This window comes from Triticum aestivum, chromosome 2A (genome assembly GCF_018294505.1).
Source record: "Triticum aestivum cultivar Chinese Spring chromosome 2A, IWGSC CS RefSeq v2.1, whole genome shotgun sequence".
Lineage (NCBI taxonomy): Eukaryota > Viridiplantae > Streptophyta > Magnoliopsida > Poales > Poaceae > Triticum > Triticum aestivum.
In genome coordinates this window covers 49425694-49444285 of record NC_057797.1, presented here as the reverse complement: position 1 = coordinate 49444285, position 18592 = coordinate 49425694, and the positions used below count along the sequence as shown (strand labels likewise).

The 18592-nt window shown below is 40.7% G+C and overlaps 1 long non-coding RNA gene across 11 annotated transcripts; it reads left to right on the top strand.

Moving 5' to 3' along the window:
* On the top strand, positions 1–3717 carry LOC123184647 (uncharacterized). Of its 11 annotated transcripts, none has more exons than XR_006493007.1 (6): positions 1–166; positions 496–578; positions 674–702; positions 1974–2061; positions 2902–2958; positions 3098–3717. It is a non-coding gene; the product is annotated as an uncharacterized lncRNA (long non-coding RNA). The 11 variants fall into 11 exon arrangements; XR_006493012.1 differs by having other exon boundaries at positions 2899–2958; XR_006493009.1 differs by having other exon boundaries at positions 665–702.
* The last annotated feature ends 14875 nt before the right edge of the window (positions 3718–18592 follow it).

Sequence of the window (18592 nt, the reverse complement as noted above, 5' to 3'; positions counted from 1 at the left end):
TGGGTAACCAATCGTTTTGTCAAAATCGTACTGCAAAGAGAGGCACCGCTCAGCGCTCACGTCCTGGCGCTAGGGTTTCCTCGCGGCGGCCCAGGTTCTCACATCGATGGGATTGCGCCCGGAAGCCTGAATCCATTCTCCGATGGATTATGTGCTGATAAGAGAGGTACGTACATGTATTTCATCTTTCCTTGCTCCACCGATTGTAATTATTGGTGCCATTATTTTCCAGATCCCCACGATGTTGTTGAGGATGTGATAAATAGCGATGATCCAGTCCAGCCTCTCCTTAATCCTTTTATATCGACTTTTCATGTCGTCCTAGATCCATCAAACTCTGTAACCGATCTTAGAAAAGGGCGGCCAACCCAATCCAGTCTCTCTTCTAATCTCTTTCTTTTTTAACCTTCTAATCGCCTCAGATTTTAGGTTCTGACCATGCATCAATCGAGCTTCTATTTTCGGTCAATTAATGAATTATTCTCATCATGGTAGATGTAGCGGAGGATGGGGTGTATTTGCTGGACTCAAGCCGATCTCACAGCCGCCGAGTAAGTGCAGGCTGCCGCGGATTGGAGGTAAAATGATTTCTGCTCCATTCATCAAGTGTTAAATTCATCACTGAACCAGGATGATTTGAGTGGTCTTTTCGGTTGCTTGGAAGGAATCTCAGTCATCTAACCACAAGATTTGAAATTTCAGGTGCGTGTACGTATTCAGTCAAACGTGTTATCAGGCATGAATGTTGTTAGCTAAATTATAGGGTAGCTAGCTCCCCCAGAACCAATGTAGAAGATCAGATAACAACTATATGTGTGGGCTGCTATAATCAAAGTCTTGAATAGAGGAAAACAAAAGAAGTTGCAGCATATTACATGCAGTGCAATCTACAAACACACGCACGTACATTAGCACTGGAGTAGCTCACGTACACTACAAGTTTGAAGCTGATTGCTTCGAGTTACAAAGGAAGAGTGCATGCACATACAACCGACCATATGGAGCTGCACAAAACGTGCACAACTAGCTTCACTCCTAGCCTAAAAGCTATCCACAGTAACTACGGCAGATTGTTCCTCTCAACTTCTCGCCTTACCAAGGAACTTGCTGCCACTTACTTCTCTACAAAAACCATGCCTACGTAGCATTCAGTTCGCTGGTACTGGTAAGTTGCACTTTCCAACATGGAGTAATCAAAACATTTTCTTCAGATAAGTAAAATTGATTGGCATATGAAGATTTGTAGTGCGTGATACTCATGATTTTTCCCTTGCACTTCACAAAATTATATGTAGTTTGCCAAGATATTTTTTTGTAAATGCAAGATGTTGAAAGAGTAAACACCCCTGCACTATAAGAAAATTTGTGCAGTAAAGATCCCTGTAATTCTCCATAAAAAAGATAAGTCTTCAAATTACAATGCTTGATATCTACATTTTGCTGGATAGGATCCTACCAGGACAACTTTCAAGCACCATCAATTGCATTATGTTTTGTTTTCAGACATTTTTCGCTGATTCCGAATATTTTATTCGTAAAAGGGGGCTGTACATGCTTTACACATTAAGGGTGAATAAATTTGTCCATAAGGTCCGTTACAGACTCCTGTTTTTATAAGTGGGACCCCCGGCTATCATAGTCAACGTAATCATGGTTGTCATGATGTTTAATGATCCTTAGGAACTAGATCCTTCTCTAGGCATGAAATACGTTAACGCACCCCATATTTGATGATTTACACCATCAACTGACCAGTTATTTCCACCTAGACAACGCTGTTGCTTGGCTTAGCATCCAAGTACTGAAGATGAGATATTAATTTCTTAAAGGTGAATGCTAACATATAGATAATTATTGCTTACATATTGCTATTTGATTTTATCAGGGATTATTGGTTATGAAGCATGCCTTTCGACTATAATAATGTTCAACTCATATACGTTTCCCATTTTAGTTTTTGTTTTTTCTTTCAGAGTATATCTGTCCAGAAGAATGATGCTTACAAATTTAGCTTTTAGTGTTTCTGGAATGCCATTCTATTTCTGTAAGATACAATACCAGGTAACAGGGTGAAATATCATCATCGTGTCAACCAAAATTTGTCCTTTTTTACTGATTTATCTGCCATGACAAACTGCGCGTACAAATTGTAATCACACAACGATAGGAGATAGTAATGCAGACAAATTTAAGTTGTACTGGAATGATTGCTGTCGTTGTATTTCTGCTATATAATATACTACACTATAGGAAGTTGTTGTAGTAAAGGAAAATAAAGATTCATTTATCAGATTCAATGGTCATGTTTTCGGCAACTTGGAATCAAACAATAAAAAAACAAATATTATACTTTTCACGTGATCGATTCTTTGTGTTAATAGATACAAGAACGATGCTATACACATGGCAATTTCCGAACAATTTTGGGATGATGCAGCACATCAAGCCGTCTGTGCGTACTGCAAACCTGGACAGCACCGTCCAATCCTCCATCATGCAAAGTTCACTTGGCAACTGTCGTCCGCGTAGTAGTTTCGTAGATACAACACTGCATTTTCTTTTTGTGGTTGTACAACCTGCATATTGGCCATGGACTAGCTTGCGACCTGAGGTCTGGCTATGTGCACTAAGTGCTCATGCACATGAGAAGAACACAATTTTAGTTCTAGACATGAATCATTAAATTATGACGTATTAAAAATTTATGTACTGATTTACTATCAGGCAACAGCCAACCATTTAATTATCACACGAACTTATATTCCTCATGTTATGACATAGGCAACTGTCACTCTAGAACATATGATGTGTCATAAAGAAAAATCTATTCTGGTATGATAAGTGGAATACAACACCTCTTAAGCTACAATACCCTAACCATTTCTCTTTTTCCCTTAGCAGTTTGTCCTTAGTTCAGCAAGTTTCTGAGACTGATAATCTCCAAGAGATCTTTCACAGGTCACTCTCTACCCAAGCTTTTGGCCAGTTCCAACAAGTTCAATTAACATTAGCTCACATAACTCTCACACCTAGCTAGCTAGTATATATGGAGCTACTATTGAAATTCTGCAACCTTTTCTGCTGCCAAACATTACAGAGTTCTAATTCAAGGAGAGGTGGCACACCCCATATTTAAGAAGATTTGGAAATCAGCAGTGATTCAGCGATACCAAATTTTACTGTTGGTTTCTGATCCAAGATAGGCTCAGCACAAGAAGTCTGCTTCTCAGGAAATCATTTCACCTCCCCTCCTACCAATGTGTGCTATGTAATGAGCAAATTGAGACCACATTGCACCTCTTTTTGGACTGCTCATTTGCTCTACAATGCTGGCACCTGATCACTCCTAATAAGAAGAGGGACAGATCTGTCATTCAGGAAATCATGCTGGCTTTGAATGAATTACCAAATGGAGTGGCCATGAACATTGTCATTATGAGTTGCTGGCATATTTGGATGCAAGGGAACAACAAGATCTTTAAGCATATTAATCCAATCACCACATAATGGAAGCTGCTACGCAAGAAAGATTTACAGTTGCTACATCATAGAATTAGGCACTAGCTCCTTCAAGTTTTTCAAGACTGCATTGCCACACGTTTGTACTCCGAAAGATCCTTGAGTTAGATGGGCTTGCCATCTCCTTTCTTTTTGATCCCTTTTGTACATACACTTTTAATTGCTTTTAATGAAAATTACAATCGAACAATTGGTATAGAGTCTTTGGCTAAAAAAAACATGCTAGAAGAACTGAGAAGTCGAGAAGACTACATAATGTGGAAAGTGAAGAATCAGACTGGTGAGACCCAAAAACAGATGACGTTTTGTACATGTAGTAGTATGGATAATTATATTTTTCTCCAAAGAAAGTACACACTATTTCTTTCTAGAAAATGGTCATTGTGAAAGCAAATAATGTAACGTGAAAATATAAGCTACCAATGGTACTGCAGAGTGCACGTGTCGAGAAAGTTTTACAGGATATGTATAGTACATAAATAAACTAAATCACTAAAATAAATATGTGAATTATGCATGGCGTTAGAAAATGTACCTATAACTACACTAACACTATGACAACTATTAAATTTATGTTTGCAGAAAAATATATAGCTAAGCAGCATGGTAAAAAGATAGAAAAATAATACAAACATTATTTAAACAACGCGAGTGATCATAAAATATTTAGTATGACATGCATACTTAGGAAGTAAATGATGAAGGGGTAACACATATATTTATATATCAATAAAAACCAGAACATGTCGAAGATTAAACTATGTTTGAAGTAGTCTTACATTTGAAAATGCCATCACATTTGGTTTCAGTTTTTCTTCTGAAAAATCAAATAATATGCTTTCACCATTTAACTTTATGAAATGCTAGCCCGCGTATCGAGCGGGCCACTTTGCTAGTTAATTAAGAAGAAAAGATGGTGAGAGGATAGGTTGGCAGAAAAAGCTGGGCCACGCAGCCCAAACAACATGTGCCTTTTTTTTGTCCAACTTTTGTATTTGCTCTTCCTCCTTTTATCTTTCCCTTTCTTTTCATGGAGACTCAAAAATACTAGAAAATGCATTGTACAACCTTATTCTTTTTTTGAAAGTGTCAAATTAGGCCAAATTCTCCAAAACTACAAATCTAGGTCGTCAAAATATTGTCAAGTCGTTTACTGCATGTCCTATGCAACCCTGCTCAGCTGTGATTTTCACGCGTGGCAACTGGCAAGTTAACCACCCAAATAGTTATTTCTCCTAATGCCGTATACCCTGTTGCTTTCTTCAATTTTGCGGGTGGCCGCTTGGGTTACAGACCTCTCGAAAAAAAAAGTGTCATAAAACAGGACCTCTAGGAGAATTGAAGAAATGTGACGTAAAACTAGTATAACTGCTTGACATTCGCACTCATTCAAAACACACATGCTAGCAAGTAAGAAGACTAATTCTCAAAAGAAAAACCATATTATACATCATTTGTACAATATCTTGGCCAAAATCAAATTTCCCGTTGTCAGAGTAAAAACAAAATCATATATTTTTTACAAACTATGTACATCATATACAAGACTTCGCGGTGTCATATGGCAAGCACTAGGCATGGCATGGAGCGGCCCCTGGGTCTGGGCGACTGACTCTCCCAGATGGCCCACACCACGTCCTCCTTAGCTGGCCGGCCCAACTTTCGAATCGTGACAGACGTGTTGAAGTACTCACGAAAGCTGGTGATGACGCCAGCACGGAGGCACCATGCATGCACCCAATAGTCATGCTCGCCCGCCCAGCCTTCCGCCACCACCCACTGCTCGTCGCCTTCGGCGGCGCCACCAACTTCTCAACCCTTGCTGGCGCGAACCGGAACGCGAACGCCCCCTTTGCTTCGCCGGTCAGTAGGCGCCGCATGTGCTGGCACCTACACGGCCCGTGAAAACACCAGGTCCGCCACCAGCAGAGCGGCCACGGCCGCCGCATCGCCGCGCGCAAGCGAGGCATAGAGGAACTCCACCACCATGCTATTGGACTTGGACCGCGTGCATGCCCATGGTTAAATTGGATGGTCGAGTGAGTGCAAAAGTGCAAACTGCAAATTGAGTAGCCTAGTACTCCAGTACAGATTACGGACACAGTGTCCTGTGAATACTTGAGATAAGAACTTGAGAAAGCTGAGTGAGTTGAAGACGAAGGTAGGTGTATGTATATATAGTCTGGTAGGGTGCAACCTGACAAGCCGGCCGTGTAGTGTATACCTATTCTCGTTTTCATGATGGCCGTGTAGTGATACCCATGAGTTGCTATTTGATTTTTAATTTGCCTAACTGCAAGTCGTTGTCTAGACGGAGGCTTGTGGGACGAGTACAGAAAAGTGTAGCTATTAGAACGCCATATTTGATCTTTACAATTGAGCCATTTGAAGTTAATTATTCAGAATTGATTTCAAAATTGCACCAGCACGCAAGATATAAAAAAATGGTGCGTATGTGTTATAAAAAGCTACTTTCTATATTTATTAATTATATGGTCCTGAGAAAATGTTTATTTGTTTGGAGTGAGGACACACGCTTCGGCGCTAGCTAGGTGGAAGAAACAGAACAATACCCCTGTCTGTCTTTGTCTTTTTGAATAAAAACAATGTCCCTATCACTCTACCTACTGCATATGCCATGCATGCATATATACCCTTCGTTATAGTAACACAGATAATTAAAGTTTACTGTCTGCTTTAGTGAGTAATTGACAAAGTGGGGATATGTAATTTAGCAAGGACGAAGCAGCGATGATTGATATTTATAAGGTAAATTAGTCGTGTGATGATGTGAGGCCGGGGTTATCATTGAGGCCACATTGTGCACCCCGCCCACAACCAGTATCCACTAGGTCTTCTGCGATGGGCTTCAAATCTGGGAAAACCAGCCAGATCTAGAACTACTGCATACCGGTCATTCGTCTCCACGCACCACCTCGCCCCCTAGGTGCAGGAAGCTGCACACGGCCACGTCTATTCCACTGCGATGTAATGCCATGCGCTATTGCCACCACTCCAACACCTACATACTCCGTGTCCTTGTTTGCGGAGAGCGTCGCCAAGGTGCACCCCTACTCCCTTCGCCTTTGATGGAAGGGCGATAAGAGATAGAGGCTTTTTGGCCTAGGTTTTCAATCACCTCCAGAGTCACTGCTTGCATGGGCAAAAATAGACGTTGTATTCATATGAAGTACAGACTTATGACCAAACTTAAATCTCGAAGAGCGCAGACGCACTACATTATGGAATGAAGGGAGTAGTAGATAATGTAGTAAACTGAGCACAAAGACGGTGAGAGCATAGGTTGGCAGGTAGCCTACGGAAGATCCAGTTCCCTACGGAAGTGGATCCTCTGACTTGCTAAGGGAAGTCAGGGAGCTACAGTAACCTGACTTTCCTTCTCTGAAGTTCTATGAACAGTGCTCTAATACAACGATTTACAACAATAATTTGTGTACAGTGATCTGCAATCTACAGTAATTCCTGAGAAGTGCCAGGTCTCTAACTTGCCTCCTCTGTTTTACTCAAGGATGGTGCTGTAGCACCCTGAGTTCCCTCTTGTATGTCAGAGGATCCACTTCCACTATGGAAGTGGATCTTAGTCAGCTGATGAAAGCGGCGTGAGACTTATTGAGTGATTTGCAAAAGATTGGGCCACACAAAATACTGGGTGACGGAGCCCAAACATCATGCGCCTTTTTAGGTCGAATTTTTGTATTTGCTCTTCCTCTTATCTTTCCCTTTCTTTCATGAAGACTCAAAAATAGTAAAATCGAACGTAGATTTTTTTAGGTGTCTAATTAGGCCAAAATTTCCCAAACTACAAATCTAGGTCCTATTATTTTCAAGTCGTTTACTGCATGTCCTATGCAGTCTTGCTCAGTTTTGAATTTTGATTTGCACGTGTTGCTTTCTTCAAATTGTGTGGGTGGCCTGTTGGGTTACAGACCTCTTGAAGGAATGAAAAAAAAGTGTCATAAAACTATACCTCCAGGAGAAATATGATGAAATTGGTCCTAAATCTAGTGTATCTGTTTTAGATTTGCACTCATTCAAAAAATACGTGCTAGCAAGTAAGAAGACTAATTCTCAAAAGGAAAAAACATATTTTTCATCATCTGTACAACGTCTTGCTTGGCCAAAATCAACTTCCACATGGTAAGAGTAATAAACAATAACATATTTTCTTTTACGAAATATGTACATCATATACAAACTTCGCAGAGTCATATGGCAAGCACTAGGCCTGGCATGGAGCGGCACCTGGGCCTAGGCAATTGGCTCTCCCAGATGGCCCACACCACGTCCTCCTTAGCTGGCCGGCCCAGCTTTCGGACGGTGACAGACGTGTTGAAGTACTCGCGGAAGCTGGTGATGATGCGAGAGCGGAGGCACCATGCATGCACCCAATAGTCGTGCTGGCCGGCCCACCCTTCCGCCACCACCCACTGGTCGCCGCCTTCGGTGGCGTTGCTAACCTCTGCAACTCGTGCCGGCGCGAACCGGAAGGCCACGCCCCCCTTGGCCTCGCCGGTCAGTAGGCGGCGCATGTGCTGGCACCGACGCGGGCCGTGAAACCACCAGTCCAGGTCCGCCGCCAGCAGGGATGTGACTGCCGCTGCGTCGCCACGAGCGAGCGAGACATACAAAGACTCCACCACCGCGCGGTTGGACTTGGATGGCGCGTGCAGGCCCGTACCCATGGTTAAATTGGATATTCGACACAGAGTGATATTATGAATAGCCTAGTGCTGTCTCCCTGTAAATATTCTGAGAGAAGAACTTAAAAAGCTGTGTGTGTTGAAGAAGGTAGGTGTATGTATAATATATAGGCTTAGGGACTTGGGTGCAACCTGACAGGTCGGCCGTGTAGTAGAGGAGATACATTTACATGTACAGTCATTCTCACTTTCATGCACACAAATGGACAATCTGTGGTTCGGTGATATCTATGGGTTGCTATTCGATTTTTAATTTGCCTAACTGCAAGTCGTTCTCTGGATGGAGGCCTGTGGGCCGAGTACAAAAGTGTAGCTATTAGAACGCCATATTTGATCTTTACAACTGAGCCATTCGCAGTTAATTATTCGAAATTAGATTTCGAAACTGTGCTAGTACGCAAGATATAGTAAAAGGATTGTTTGTCTTGTAAAAGCTAATCACATTATCTTTATTTTAAAAAAGGAGGAAGACCTCCGGCCTCTGCATCTGGCAAAATTATATTATCTAATTGTGAGTATGTTTGTTTGTTTGGAGTGAGGACCCACGCACGCACACGCTTCGGAGATACTCCCTCCGTTCCAAAATAGATGACTCAACTTTGTACTAAAGTTAGTACAAAGTTGAGTCATCTATTTCGGAACGGAGGGAGTAGCTAGGTGGAAGAGATAGAGCAATATCCCTGTCTGTCCTTTTCTTTTTTAATAGAAAAGATAATGTCCCTATCACTCCACTCACTGCATGTGAGATTAGGGGTAAGAAGAGTCAGGGTAAAATGGCATATACCCTTTGTTAGTGTCAGTAATCTGCATAGTAACATAGATAATTTAAATTTACTGTCTGCTCGGAATAGACAAAGTGGGATATGTAATTTAGCATGGACGAAGCAATGATTATGACATTAATAAAGTCAATTAGTTGTGGGATGATTTGAGGCTAGGGTTAGCATTGTTGTATCCGTATGGAGTAAACTAAGCAGAGAGATATTCAAAGGAATAATGTTTGAAACATGGCGAAAATCCAAATCGGTGCCCAGCCTCATCTGCTCCCGGTCAGAAAAAATTCAAAACAAATACTAGAAAAATTCACACAAATCCAAAAAAATTACGTGGTAGATAATTTGATGCGTGAGGTCTGCTCCAAATTTCAACTCATTTGAATATCTGAGCAGCTCCCGGCAAAAAAGACAAATCGGGTCAAAACAGTGCGTGAACAGTAAACTTTTTTACAGACCCCGATTTTGTCTTTTTTGCAGAGAGCTACTCAACGAGTTGAAATTTGCAGCGAACCTCACGCATCAAATTATCTACCACCCAAAAAAATTTGGAAAGTTTTGAATTTTTCTAGTATTCGTTTTGATTTTTTTCGTCAGCGCTGGTGCAGCTAAGCCCGGGAGCAGAAACGCCGCACTCGAAACTTGGCACTTATCATGGTACAACTGATGTGGTGCATATTTTGTTCCTTTCACATAAATGCAGATGCAACATATAGTAGTATATTGTTGTTTAATGAAGCTACAAACATGCATGTAAGTTTGGATGACATTCTTATTCAATATATTAATAAACCACCAATTATTTCATTGCAACATATTGAGTTTTTAGTATAGGATTCTACTGTGGCAACTGAATCGACAATCAATTTGACACTCCTTTTCATTCTTTGTTCTTATGGTTAACATGCTAAGTGCAAAGTGCTTGAGAAACATAACCCCCAAATTGATTGTCCATTGCAGTAACCATAACCCCCAAACTGCTTGAGAAACATCTCAAAATCATGCAAGGATATTGGACTTAGTACATCTAACTTACACTATCAATACTTCTTGTATATATACCAGAAGCTCTGGAACTATGTTACTGCTTTCCAGTTAAGACTTTACAAATTGTATCCAAAATTGAGGTAGGCCTTTTGTTGAGCACATCAGTTTTTTCGCCGTTTCAGTACACATACTAAGCAGGGAGATAATCTCACACTTAAAAGGCTCCATTTTCCACATTACGTAGGAAGATTACATAGAATGCAACTTGGCAGGCTCCATTTTCTGTATTGCGAAGAAAGATTACACAGAATGCAACTTGGCAAAGAAAAAGAAGCTAGAACTATATATACCAGCTAAATAATAAAGTGTATTATAGTTCCTGTGATCATTTTTTTACAAGTAATAAATACTTGAGGATCATCAAGGGAAAAACAATGTTGTTGTGAAAAGCAATGAACAAAGGTAAGTTAATGTTGAAAACCCATCATGTAAAGTTGAACTGTATTTAAAACATTACTTCTCTCGTGGAAACAAAGATCATACATAATCCACCATAACAAGCAAAAATCTTCAGAGAGATAACAAAGATGTCGACTATAGTAAATTGCACATGTGGTTATAGTAGCAGAATAAAACTTTTTGATTAGGCACAAAAGACGACTGCCACATCTTTGTTTTTGGAAAGCCATGTGGACTATAACATGGAGTGAGCTCTTCTTCCAGACAGAAGAAGATTATACAATGGAATACAATTGAGCCCAAGTTACTTACCAAGTTTCTCTTCTTCCTAACACAAGAAGATTAGACAATGGAATACAATAGTTGCCATAATAAATTGCCAACAATGTTAGTACGATGTGGATGTCAACCTATGATTTTTCAAAATCAACAAACATTCGACGCTGAGCAGAACACAAAATAACAATGACAACTAATTATTGTCCTTTTGGGACTAATATTTATCAGCCTACTTAATTTAATACATAAGATCCAGGCAATAGTTCAATGTCGTGCATAGCAATGCATTATACATCAGTTCATGCTAATATATCCAGTAGAAAATAAACTATGCTACTTTACTAGTTAGCATTTACTAACAAAATTTGACGCATATATCAACTAATAAAGCTTCTAAGCAATGAACCATATAGGTTGATATGTGAAACAAGCTTAAAGTAAACAAAACAAAACATGCTATCCAACTCATACTGATTAGCAAAATGAGTTACAGTTAGCTAGCCCCAACTGTGGAAAATACATGAGGTAATAATTCATTATCTCACAGTAATATTTATCATTTGGTTGTACATTAATCAAAGTGCCCATTGCCAAAACAAAAACAGACATATCAAAATGGACCAGCAAGTACCATCGCAAAAAAAGAACCAGCTGCTATAAATGAGTGAGAAGAGGAGAGATCGAGAGAAATGGACCTGGTATCTCGCGAAGGAATGTCTGAGACAAATAGACACCTAAGATGAAAAAGGGAATAAAATGGGAAGAAATAAGAATATATGAGGGAAGAAAATGTAATGCTGAAATTCTACCTTTGCCTCTATTCGACAAAGAACATAACTTAGTTCTGCAGCTTCTGATGTTTATTGCATTCTTCTCATTTATATCAACTTCCACACACTAGAGTATGAGAAGGAGTGTGCTCAAACATATAATCTGAAAATTGGGTGCAATTGGGTTATAGCCAGATTCAATTGGAATAAACTATACCCATGACCTTACTTGTATCAGTTGGATCCAACCCTAGAATATGACTATTGTCATATTTCCTTCAAAACCAAACTTGATATATGATCTCAACCCATAACCATGCCATAGTAATTACCCTAGGAATATAAATACTTAAATCACTTGCATTTTTAATTTGTGTCTTTTATTTGGATCTTCATTTAGTTTTTGTGTTGAAGTATTTTTCCTTTATCGTTAGATATACCATAACAAGAAGGAAAGACGACTAAGAGTAGAATATTTCACCTTCAAGAACTTAGACAAGTTGCAGTTTGCCCATGCTTTGACCTATACTTTCATATTATGCATACCTCTTTAAATTTTAGTAATGTGCATGAGTTAGCTTACTAAAGTTTTAAAAACAATATCTTGCTAGTTAATCCTTAGGTTCAAATCTCTTATATTTATGCTTATGCTTAGGCATGCTTGTAGAAATGGGGTGGGTTGAAAAGCATAACTTGTTTTAAACCTTTAAACTTACTCTCTTTTGAGTAATGTTTGTGAATGTTGAAGCAAAATCAATATTATTTTACTTTTACTCTCTGAGCAGATTGTATGATGGGAGCGTCTAGAAGTGATTGCGCCCGACTGGGGTCTTCACACCAAGTGATTGCGCTCGACAGAGGACTTGCACACTTGAGTGATTGGATCTGACTGGGGACATGAGCACACATGTTTTTGGTGGTGACCGCCGTTTAGGAGATTGAGATCTTCCCAGTATAGTTTGAAGTAGCTTCCCCTACAGCTACAATGTACTATGGCTCTGGCTTAGCTCAATACTAATGGGAAACCATTACCACATCACCGCCATCGGATAGGGTCCTTAATTGTCTAAGTTGCGGGCATCTTGGTAATAGGTATATGGGGTTGTTATGGAAAGACTTCGTCTTAATCTCCTCCCATTCATGCACCGAAGTGTATAATGATAAAGGGGTTGGCCGTGTCAGGTGGGGAACATGTACAATCTCTGCAGAGGGTTTAACTAAATTAATTAGTCGAGCCCTCGGTTACGGGCAACTTTGAGCAATTGAAGACTTGAATTGAACAAGAATCCCCGGAAATCCAATTCGGCTCTTGGGAGCATATGCACCTGCCCATCAAATTTTTTTATTTCAAATGTAAAAAAAATGAAGGAAAAATAGATGTGATCATTGTCACACCAAAACACTACCTGTAAATGTTTAGGAGGAAAGCCTAAGTATTTTGATCTGTGCAAAAAAAAACAAGTCGAACGACCAATGTTACCTCCAAATGTTACATTTATTTTTGTTTTTTCACTGACGAAGCACCGTCATCCTGTTTCGCACGAAAATTGGCAAGCACACTTGTTACAGTAACAAGTACATCTACGAAAAAATTCAGAATTTTTAAATTTTATTTACCATTTATTTTGAATTTACTGTTCATTAGGGAGCATATGCACCCAAGAGCCAAAACGACCCTCCCCAACAATCCCCCCTTTCTTTTCTAAAAATCTGATTTGAGGGTTATATGTTGAGAACTGAGCATAGTGAATGTGTTTCACTTCAATCATATGTATATTTTTACCAGGTTGGTGAATAAGCCTTGGTGTGTTTATCCAAGTGTTTCACTCTATCCCAATACTAAAAACTATTTGAAATTTCAAAGGAAGTTTATAAAACTTAGCATAGGGAAAATTGGCTTTATGCAAACAAAACCTACAGCAATACTTGACTTAATCTGCATATATATATATATATTCTATTTATACTTTCCCTTGCAACCTGCGAGTACATTCCATGTACTCACTGCAGCTGTCATGTGCAGACGTCAATGGATTAAGAGACAATAGAGTTATGGTCCTCAACAAGCCCAGTGGCGTTGGTGGAGCCCTAACTTAGCAACTACGTATGTTTCTGCTGTATTATGTGCCAGCTTGAGATGTGTTAATGGTATGTATTTACATATTCTGGATCCATCGTTTGTAGTAAATGATGTAAGTTTTACTGATATTCATTCTTGCTACTTTGTGCTAGCTACGATAATGGGAAAACACAGTAAGCGCAGAGATCCAGATTCTATAAAATCTGGGTCATTACAATATGACTAGACGGGCAACAGCCTACTCGCATTCATGTTGGCTGACCGGTCGTCTGCCTACCAAGCACTCACACAGGTGTGGAGAGTGAGAAGCCTAGTACTTTTCCACGTGGTATAGGAGACTCATGCCAGCATGTCATTACCAAATCGCGGCGGAGGCCCGGTGGAATGCAGACCAATATCCGAGATGGGGTACTTGGAGGAGGAGATGGAGGAGGACGATGAGGGCGGCGACCCCATGGACATAGAGGAAATCGCCATGGAGGAGGCGCCGGTGGAGGAGTAGGAACCTGCACCGGTGGAGGAGTTGTGAGTGTCCAAGTTCAGCATGTTACAGGCGAGGCTGCACTATGATCAGGTGTCGCGGAGGCATAGAAGGAAGAGTGGACTACTGCATTGGTGGAGCAGCTGACGGTGCCCGTGTTCAGGTAGCTGCTGGCAAAGCAATGCTACAACCTCCAGCTCCTAGCAGAGTGCCATTTGGAGGCGGAGCGCGTCCGAAGCTATCGTTGCGGCCATGGTTGCAGCGGAGTGGAGGATTCTTGACATCAGTCGGTCCGTGCTCCACTCCATGCACAACCTCCACGTCATCCGCAGTGAGCAGCGGAGGCTCTACGTCTACGAGGCGGAGCACAACCACCTCTTCGATGTGTTGGAGATGGAGGACTACGACGCGCCAGACCAACATGACGATGATTCCAAAGAAGCATCGATTGTCACCATCGCCTTTTTTGCACCGGCCCACCCGAAACGAAAACGAGACCCGATCATTTGGGGTGGGGCACGGGTCCAGAGCAACGCAACACGGAGTATATTTTGTTTATATGTTTTTATTACTTGTTTTATGACCTTTTGCCATCTAAAGTTTTTCTGAAAATCAATGCAAAAATCGATGTCTGCGGTCTGCTGTGATTCCGCCTGGATGGCCGGCTCCCCGTACGTTATCCAGAGATTTCTCTGGGTATGTCCTTGGACATTTGGTTATGTCCATTTAGTGATCTCCATTAAAGTTGCCCTTAGGTCATCTAGACGAGAACTCAAAAATGGCATCTGGACCAGAACTCAAAAATGGCATCTGGATCAGAACTCAAAAAAAGGACATCTAAACTGCTATGACGGTATGTGATATTCAGTATTGACATGATCACAAAAAATATCCGTGCCATTTCACTTTCTGAAATCGAGCTGTTTTGTTGACTACTGGCCTGTCTATTTTTTGTGCTTGCTTTCTCACAGCTTGCAAACTGTTTTTCATAGTTGCACGGGTTCTAGCTACTCCGTTCTTCTTTGATCCATATTATTTGTAGCTTATATGGATGGTTTAACAATGAAATACGTCTAAATACATCAGTTTGAGAGACGAGTAATGTGAATCAAAGGGAGTAGTGATTTTCGTCCAAGTGTTTCAAGTTCAGGAGATGCTAACTAACCATTTTGTTCCTTTTTTCATCGTCCTACCGTATATCAAGATTTTTTTAATAAGGACAATTAGCCATTTTTATTCCTGATGTATGATAGGTTAATGCAGTCTATGTGAAAGGCATTGCTCACTGTCCAACACAGAAGCATCGAGTCGTTTTATTTCTCTCACTTACCTCGTGCCATCTCATTTCATCGTTCTAATAGAACATTTAGCCACCCATCTCACCTCATGCCGCCTCCTCTCCTCTGCATGGCACTGGCTCGTTGCCTCCTCACCACGCCCACCCGCTTCAACCCACTCTAACATCCTAATTTTTCCGGGTTCCTTTTTTCATAAAGCAAAGGGTGTCGCAACATGATAAAATAATAGTACTTCGTTTTATTTGGAGTTACTCAAATTAATCCTAATTGTTACCGGCTCCTCAAAGGATGACTGGCCAGAATTTCCTATGTTCGTTTTCGGGTTTAATGTTCAACTTGATTTATTGAAAGTTCCGTATTGTTCGCTTGCCATTTAGAATTTAGTTATATTTAAATTAATTTCTACATTTTTGTAACAATAAAATATTTCCAATTAATATGGAATACACTTTACAGCCCAATATGTTCTCTCTCTCCTATCTCGGCCTGAAGGCCCACTTCCTCTTTTCTCCTCTTTCTTTAGGGTTTCTTGCCTAGGTGCCGCAACTATTTCCTGCCATCTGAGCGCCCCGCCATAAAATGCGTACCACAATAACTCCCCCTCCCTCACCCCCTCCCCCGCCGGCGCCGCCGCCGCACCATGGGAGCCACACAACCTAGACCGCAATAACTGGAAGAGCTAATTGACATCTATCAACTCCGTCTGTCGACTTTGCCGCGTCGATTCACCACGCTCGGTGAGCCCATCTCCAATAACTCATAGATATGTGTCCATCTTTGGCTCGCCTATGTCCTAGCATGCTTGTCGGGCTTCGGGTTGTCATTGGCCGCATGGAAAATGAATAGTGACATCCATCACGGCGAATCGAATGATGTCCATCAACATCACCGTAGTTGACACTATTCCATCCTATGATTTCGACCCCAACATGGAAGGGTTCCCTTTTGATGTCTAGAACCTAGAGATGCATTTAGATTTAGAATATTTATTGGTACATTTACATATAGTTTAAATAGAGCCAAATTTGATCAAATTTAGTTTTAATTCAACGCATGTATGTTATTGTTATTTAATTTTTAAATGTAATTAGAAATGCTTGGAGTTGCATGAAATTTTATTGGATTTATTAGACATGGTTAGCTTATTCCATAAATATTCCAGCGAGATTGTGGTCATTTCCCAATTAAACGCATGTCTTTTCGTTTCCTTTCAAATGTTGAAAAATTAAACCATTTTCCGTGTAGGGTTTATGTTGTTGATTTGGTAGTTGTTTGAACAACACAGTACTGCCATTATTCTTAGTGTAATAATTTTTAATAGAATTACCTTGAGTTGTTCACTGGCACTTCTTCGGGCAATTGATAGAAAAATGCATAGTTATGATGATATTCAAGGCATATAGGCATCACGTCCAAGACAAGTAGACCGACTCCTGCCTATGTCTACTACTATTACTCCACCCATCAACCGCTATCTAGCATGCATCTAGGGTATTAAGTTAATAAAAACAGAGTAACGCCTTAAGCAAGATGACACGATGTAGATAAAGTAAATCCAAAAATATGAATAAACCCCATCATTTTATCCTTAATGACAACAATACAAATACGTTTCCTTTCCCTTTCTTTCGCTGGGATGGAGCACTGCAAGATTGAACCAACTACAAATCACATTTCCCAATGCAAGATAAATCAATCTAGTTGGCCAAACCAAATGGATAGATCGGAGATAAATACAAAGCTATAACAATCATGCATAAATAAGTTCAGAGAAGACTCAAATATTTCTCATGATTCAGATCATAAACCCACAATTGATCAAATCCCAACAAACACACCACAAAAGAGAATTACATCGGATAGAACTCCAAGAAGATCGACAAGAACATGGTATTGAAGATCAAAGAGAGAGAAGAAGTCATCTAGCTACTAGCTATGGTCCCGTAGGTCTGTGGTGAACTACTCACTCTCATCAGAAGGGAAGTAAGGTTGATGTAGAAGCCCTCCGTGATCGATTCCCCCTCAGGCAGAGTACCGGAAAAGGCCTCCTGATGGGATCGCGGAAGAACAGAGACTTGCAGCGGTGGAACAAGTATTTCTGGTGGCTCTATAGTATATTGGGAATATTTAAGAATTTATAGACATGGAATTAGGTCAAGAGGTGCCACGAGGGGCCCACAAGCCTGGGGGCATGCCTAGTGAGCTTGTCGCTCCCTCGTGGCTCCTCTGGTCTTCCCCCAAACCTTCTAGGGTCTCTTTGGGTCCAAAAAAATCATCAAAAAGTTTCGTAGCGCTTGGACTCCATTTGGTATTGATTTTTTTTGAAAAGCCGAAAGCAAGCAAAAAATAGCAACGGGCACTGGGCACTAGGTTAGTATGTTAGTCCCAAAAAATGATATATAATTGCATATAAAACACCCAAGATTGATAATCTAATAGCATGGAACAATCAAAAATTATAGATACTTTGGAGTCGTATCACCAATGCGGGCGATCCCCTCTCTTAACGCTCCACATCTCCATCTCCGGCAATCCGCAGGTCTCCTGCCCCCCCCCCCCCCCCCCTCCGCCTTTGCCCCATTTGGCCATCTTCATTGCCCCTTCCCCAATTTGTCCCCACCCATCTCGTCTCCTCCCTCTCCACCTCTGCCCGATCCACCCCACCCCTTACCCACCTCGTCCATGTCCGATGTCAGTCGTGGAGTAGGAGTTGGTTACTTACCTCTACCCCATGGTGGAGTCAGCTCGCCTCAGTTTTTAGGAAATCTTAAATCCTAATTCCTCACATGATGGATTGTTAGGTGCTAAGTATTTCTTTTGAATTTGCAGGTTGTTTCAAGGTCGGCACATACTGTAGGCCAATAGAAGGTTTGTGAACAAGATTCACAACTTTTGCTCTCCCATGTTATTTATATTGCCATGTCATTACATGTGCTTGCTTCTATTTACTAATTTGATGGCTCGCTAGTGGATATTGAGTGATGTGCTTAATTTTGTTTAGAAGGCTTGTTGTACCATGTCAAATATGATTTGGTATATTAATTTGTTTGGCTGGATATGTTGATTGAAGGTTTGTTCGTGCTTTGGTATGGCATAGGAAAAATCATACTTGAATATATAGGAATATTTGTCATAGCATATATGACTCTCTTGCCAAGGTCGTCATGATATACTGCTGACATATAACTTTCAGCTATCTTCATGTTGTTTGGATAAGATGTTGCC